Source organism: Podarcis cretensis (genome assembly GCF_951804945.1).
Source record: "Podarcis cretensis genome assembly, chromosome: 6".
NCBI classification, from domain to species: domain Eukaryota; kingdom Metazoa; phylum Chordata; class Lepidosauria; order Squamata; family Lacertidae; genus Podarcis; species Podarcis cretensis.
Window position 1 is genome coordinate 72,418,731 of NC_137175.1, and position 6,880 is coordinate 72,425,610.

A 6,880-nucleotide genomic window follows, 5' to 3' on the forward strand; every position below is an offset into this window, starting at 1 on the left:
CGTGTCCTCTTTAAGAGAGAACCCGATTTATCAGCCTCTCTCTTTCTTTTTTTTTTTTAATGCAAATTTATTAAAGTTTTTTAAATACAAATGCGTAAATATTAAACAACATTACTTATATCATAACATAATTTTGTCGCTTCTTTGGACTCCCTCACATCTCCCGCTCCCACTTACATCATTACAAAAAAGAATTTTTTCAGGCAAATTACCCACTTGTTTACAATCTTATCTCCACTCATTTAAATAAAATCTAGCAATTCTCCAAAAAGTTTATATTTTCCTTAATCTCACTTATCGTCAAAATCAGATCTAATTCAATGGTAGGCAGTTATTTATGATCTAGCATCCTTCTTAGCATTCAACCAAATTACAATATTTTTGTAAATAAATCTTGAATTTCCTCCAGTCCTCCTCGACCCTCTCTTCTCCCAGGTCACGGATTCTACCAGTCATCTATCAGCCTCTCTCTCCCCCCCCCCCCAGCAATTGATTTAGATTCGTTAATGCAGAGTACAGTGGTACCTCGGGTTACATACGCTTCAGGTTACATACGCTTCAGGTTACAGCCTCTGCTAACCCAGAAATAGTGCTTCAGGTTAAGAACTTTGCTTCAGGTGCAGCAGCAGCGGGAGGCCCCATTAGCTAAAGTGGTGCTTCAGGTTAAGAACAGTTTCAGGTTAAGTATGGACCTTCGGAACGAATTAAGTACTTAACCTGAGGTACTAAATCATTGGGGTGTATCTTTATTTCATGATTATTTAAACTAATTCTATTTTGCTTCTTCACATTCTCTTATTTTTACAGCTAATGGTTCTAATCCTAAAAACAAACCATAATAGTGATTGCTGCCTTGCCCTTGCACTTTTAGTTAATTCAGAATTGGCCAGTAACATACCATTAATGCAGATTTGCGATCATGGGTTTGCATTATCTCGGCTGATAAGTTTGTTTGTTTCTGAAATGCTGTGTGTGAGAGAGAAAGAAAGAGAGAGAAAGAGTGAGATCGTGACCTTTAGCACTTTTGCCTTTGGTTTTCTTCTAAAATAGTTATTTCACTCCCAAAGATTTTGTCTATGTGTCAGAGAGAAAAAGCTTGCCAACGACTTTCAGTGCCCTTTCAGTGCTTTGTTCCCCAGCCTTTTCTCTGGAACTGAGTTCAGCTCAGCTCAGCGCTCTGACCCCATAATGCTATGGGCCGGTCATGATCCAAGATACGAAATATGTCTTTCACTGGGCAGAGGTCTTGCCTTTTAACAAATCTCATATACAGTTGTACCTCGGGTTAAGTACTTTATTCGTTCTGGAGGTCTGTACTTAATCTGAAACTGTTCTTAACCTGAAGCACCACTTTAGCTAATGGGGCCTCCCGCAGCCACTGCACCGCCAGAGCACGATTTCTATTCTCATCCTGAAGCAAAGTTCTTAACCTAAAGCACTATTTCTGGGTTAGCGGAGTCTGTAACCTGAAACGTATGTAACCCAAGGTACTACTGTATTGCAAAGTTAACTACCGTATTTTTCGCTCTATAAGACGCACCAGACCATAAGACGCACCTAGTTTTTGGAGGAGGAAAACAAGAAAAAAAATATTTTGAATCTCAGAAGCCAGAACAGCTGCGCAGTGAAAGCAGCAATCGCTCTTGCTGTTCTGGCTTCTGGGATAGCTGCGCAGCCTGCATTCGCTCCATAAGACGCACACACATTTCCCCTTACTTTTTAGGAGGGAAAAAGTGAGTCTTATGGAGCAAAAAATACGGTAAATCATCTTCATTCTTTCCACACTGTAGCCTGTAACCAATATGCTTTAACCATATCTGCATACCCTTCAACATTTCTCTGATGAAAATAGGAATGCCCAATTTAATCATCATCATCATCATCATCGGCATCATTCTGTTTGTTTATAACCGGCCCATTTGACTGGGTTGCCCCAGTCACTCTGGGCTGCTTCCAACGTATATAAAGCATAATAGAACATTAAACATTAAAACATTCTTCGGTTTTTGGGGCATGTGATTCTATTTTTTGAATGTGCTCCAGAAGATCTGATAAAAATAAACTAAAAAGAAAAGGGGCAAGAATACACCCCTTTTAAAACACCTTTCGTATTAGGGATGTTGGAAGAGAGGTGACCTTTCGCATTGAGTTTGATTTGGCAGATGTTAAAGGAATATAAATTCTGTATTAAGATCTAAGAGTCTATGATTCCACCCCACATGTCCCCCCTGAAATTGACTCTGACCAGAGCAGTACATGCAGGTATTATTCTGTCTTGCAAATTGGAACGCTTGTGCAGACGGAACAATGGGAAGAGTGCAATGTTGAATTTCAACCACAGATATCTTGTGCAAAGAAAAGGGAACCCCCTCGCTTAATGTTCTTTATTGGTCAAGACCTTTGTTTCACCTAAGTCAACTGTCAGTGTGGCTTTTGCTGCCATGCTTTCTACATAACCAGTTCTATGGAATGGTTGCTTAACAGTGCCTTTGGGTGAAAAATGATTCAACATTAAAAGAATTAGATGCATTTATTTATTTACTAAAACAGTGTCCTTCCTCCCCAAGCAGTGAACCTAAAAATATTTTTTTAAAAAATAAATAAATCTAAAAATGTTAAACCATCTTAAAACATTTAAAAGAAACCACACACTTTCAAAGTTACTAAATTCAATATCTGGGTAAACATGAATGCCTTTAAATTTCTCCTGAAAGTCAGTAATGAGGGAGGCAGATGCCCCTCTCCAGGGACAGCATTCCACAAACGTGATCCAGAGCCCTCCCTGTCATGAACTGGAATGAACCATTATTATGATTATGATTATGATTATGATTATGATTATGATTATGATTATGATTATGATTATGATTATGATTATGATTATGATTATGATTATTGTCAGAGCTGCCCAAGGTCCCAGCTCACAGAGGACCAACGCCAGGTCGTGGTTATATACAAAAGTCTTTATTGAAGTTCAGTTTCCATTCCAAAGCCGTAGCGCGCAGCTCTACGTCTTAAACCCTAGACCGCCGAAGTTCCGTCTGAATCTCCTCCCCCCTGACACCAGTTTAAGATTCTAGCCCTGCTCCACCTCTTCCTCTGCTCTCTTCTCCTCTGGGTCCTCCTGTCCGCTGGGGCATTCACCTTTCTGGACTCTTCTGACGCTGAGTCCCCTGACTCCTCCCCCTGTCTCCGGCGGGCTTTAGGACCCGGTTCCCAATCCTCGTTCTCTGCTGCCCTGCGCGCCTGTACTTTTGAACTTGGCTCTCGCGCCAACCCAGTGACCTTCCTCCTGACCGTTACACTGCTTCTGTCACTGCTTCCCTCTTCCGGGATGCTAGCTGGACCTGACCTCCCCTCCGTTGCCTGACTCTCCAATGGAGGCGTGGTCAGCCCTGACTCCTCTTCTCTCCCTGCTGGGGGAGACGCTACCCCCGATACCTGGGACTCTTCCCCCCCACTATGCTCAGGTGGGGAAGCTGGTCCTGATCTCCAACTGCTGCTCTGGGAGTCCCCGCTGGCCCCTTGCTTCTGGAGTGTCCCCCTTGGGACCCCCCTTGCCCTGGCCACCGACGCCCCCTTCTGTGAATCTTCCGATTCGCTGGAGAGGCTCATGGAATCTCTCGGGCCACTGTCATCTTCCCCTACGCTGCCCTCAGATTCTTCCCCTTCGCTCTCCATCTCCCCTCTTCCCTGTGCTTCTGCTCCTGAGCCCCTGACAATTATTATTATTATTATTATACCCCACCCATCTGGCTGGGTTTCCCCAGCCACTCTGGGCAGCTCCCAACAGAATATTAAAAGCACAATAAAACATCAAACTCCTCATAATTTTCTGTTCCTTTCCATATGGGTGGTACCCAGCTATATATCCCCTCAGAGCTACTCAAAATATTCCCTACCTGTTGGAATCAGCATTAAAAAACCACCTAGTTTTACAGGTATGTTTGCATTTCAGGCACTGGAAGGGACAGATGGATGCTGTCCATGGATGGGCGGCAACAAACTTGACTTCTTGTCTTTTGGTGTTTGGCAACTTTCAGCAAGAAATTGTGTGTGCTGTCCCGAAAGTGAGGCTTGAGTCAGGAAAGCTTTCATCCAAGCAGCCGAGTGAGCCAATCAAGAGGACTGGGTGAATGTCTCTGTTTTGATTTTTCTCACTTTCTCATTTGTCCAAACTCAGGTTTGAGTCTCCGCATTTCCATGGTTGCATTTTGTTAAAAACGAAAAGTCCTCAGGATCATTTGTTAGCATCTGAGTGCAAATTTCTCTCCCTACACCCATTTTTGTGTGCAAATTTGCCGAATATAACCGGAATGTTTCTTCCTGATGTAACGTATTCACATTACTTGCTGCTACACCTGAGCCAGTCATTCATTCCTGGAGACAAAAGAGCATAAAACACCAACAGTGGGAAGGATAAACTGTATTGCTTTGCGACTTTGTGTGCGTGAAAACATCTGGGGGTAGGATAGGTCAGAAGAAAGTTCGACTGAGTGCAATGGGATGTTACACATAGGACTGCAGCCTTTGGGATGGGGGGGGCAAATGAAGGCTTTGTGTGTTTGTGGACACACACTTGCACACCTAGGAACCAATTCCTAGGGCCGGAGGTCCTTTTGCTGCTTCCGCCCATTAATGTGGGAAGCTAGGTAGGCAGGTGTGTGGAAGATTATTATCAGAGTCAGCAACAATGGAAAACACACACACAACAACTAGCAGCCCTGGTGGCTCTGCAAGAGGAGATTGCTAGACTAAAAGCAGAACTAAAAGCTCTTCAAAAAGATACAGGTAACTGGCTAAACATAATAGTTGGAGTGCTTAGAGGTTGAGGGAAAAAAGAATTGAACAAATGGTTTATATAAAGCAAAAGGATAAGTATGATAAAGGTTACTAGCGAATGTTCTCAAAGGAGGGAAAGCTAAATGCCAGATTCTATTCACTCCGATGGCAGCAGGATAAAAACCTTTCATTCTGAAGGTATAAATCAGGAGTTTGCTGAATACTACATGGAACTGCACCAGCCCATCCACCCATCCACAGAGGATATGGATTGCTTCTTATCTACCTTTTCCAGTTGTTACCCAGAAAGAGGCTTCCTCTTTTTAATATATTCGGAGACTTCTCCTTTTTCAAATTACCCAATTCCGCCAACCGATTAAGGTCATGCACCCTCAGAGACTTGAGGATCCTGATAGATCCATCTGAACATTCTGGGGGGTTCCCCAATGGAAAGAGCCAGTGTTCTGGTCAAGGCTCTCATCTCATTGTGGAATGGCAAGATGAGAAGGCTTGTTACATTTATCACTCCTGAGCACCCTCTCGGGCACTGTGGAGCCCACAACTCTACTGAGTTCAAGGCAACAAAGCAAGGCTAGATAATGGTTATATGGTGGTGGAGTAGACGTCCAGTAGAGATTTTTCAGATTGTCCAGAACTTGACCTCGCCTCTTGGTCTGAATGAGCACCTGGAGGCAACAGAGGTCTTCTGCCATCACCTAGTCCACCATTTTGAAGGGGGGCGGAGTTGCATCTTGTCCAACTTTGCAGAATCAATTTCAGTTTGTGTGACTCGATCACATGAACAGGGTGTGGCAGGTATGGACCTGGTAAATGCTCTCTGCATCCCTGCCCAGCACGGCTAGAGAAATCAAGCTGGAGGTGGCTGTGGCGATCACACAGGGTCCCTGGACGTTTAACAGTCTATTGATCCCTGTGCCACCACTGTGCTCACTTCTCCGCTGCCAACAACCCGTTACTCTCGGGTAAAACACTAAGTCCAGACAGTTGTTAAAATTGAACCAAATAAACAAGTTTATTTTATAAGCGTTAACAAGTTTAAGGTTTCTCTATTCTTGTCAGTTTCTTAACTTTTTTTTCTTTACCGGCCTATACCTTCCTAATACCTTCTGACTGATTATATCGACTGTTTGACTGACTCCTCTTAACAGTTTCTCTCACTCTCTCACATCAGACTAGCCCAACCCACAGACTTATCCTCTCTAGCTCTTCTCTAACTCCAGACTGACTTCTCAACAACTCTAACTCTAACTCCTAACTAACTCCCCTTGGGTTCCCATTGGTTAGTCATTTTACAATTAGTTAACCCATTCCTTGGGGACGCAGGTGGCGCTGTGGGTTAAAGCCTCATCGCCTAGGACTTGCCGATCGAAAGGTCGGCGGTTCAAATCCCTGCGGCGGGGTGCGCTCCCGCTGCTCGGTCCCAGCGCCTGCCAACCTAGCAGTTCGAAAGCACCTCCGGGTGCAAGTAGATAAATAGGGACCGCTTACCAGCGGGAAGGTAAACGGCGTTTCCGTGTGCGGCTCTGGCTCTGGCTCTGGCCAAATGCAGCGATGTCACGCTGGCCACGTGACCCGGAAGTGTCTCCGGACAGCGCTGGCCCCTGGCCTCTTAAGTGAGATGGGCGCACAACCCCAGAGTCTGTCAAGACTGGCCCGTACGGGCAGGGGTACCTTTACCTTTACCTTTAACCCATTCCTTATGAACCCAATATGATGTCACACACCTAGGAGGGCAAACGCCACAGTGGCGGTGATTGGGTGGGTCTCAAATGTGTAGGATGCTTCATTGCATGAGGGGGGTGGTCCTCACTCCCTTAAAGGGGGGCCCTTGACCCAGTAGATTGTACAAACATTTTAGCCAAAAAGACTATTATTATTTAATAAGAAGGGTTGTTATACATCTGGAATTTTCTGGACATAGCCAGAATACTGCAGTCGGAAGCTGTGTCTGGAGGGAATTTGCTGAAATGAATTTGGACGTATGGCAAAAAAAATCAACTCCCCCCCCCAAAAAGCCAAACAACCCTATTATTAAGAATTGTATTGGGTTACCAAAGTACATACATTATCTCTGTTT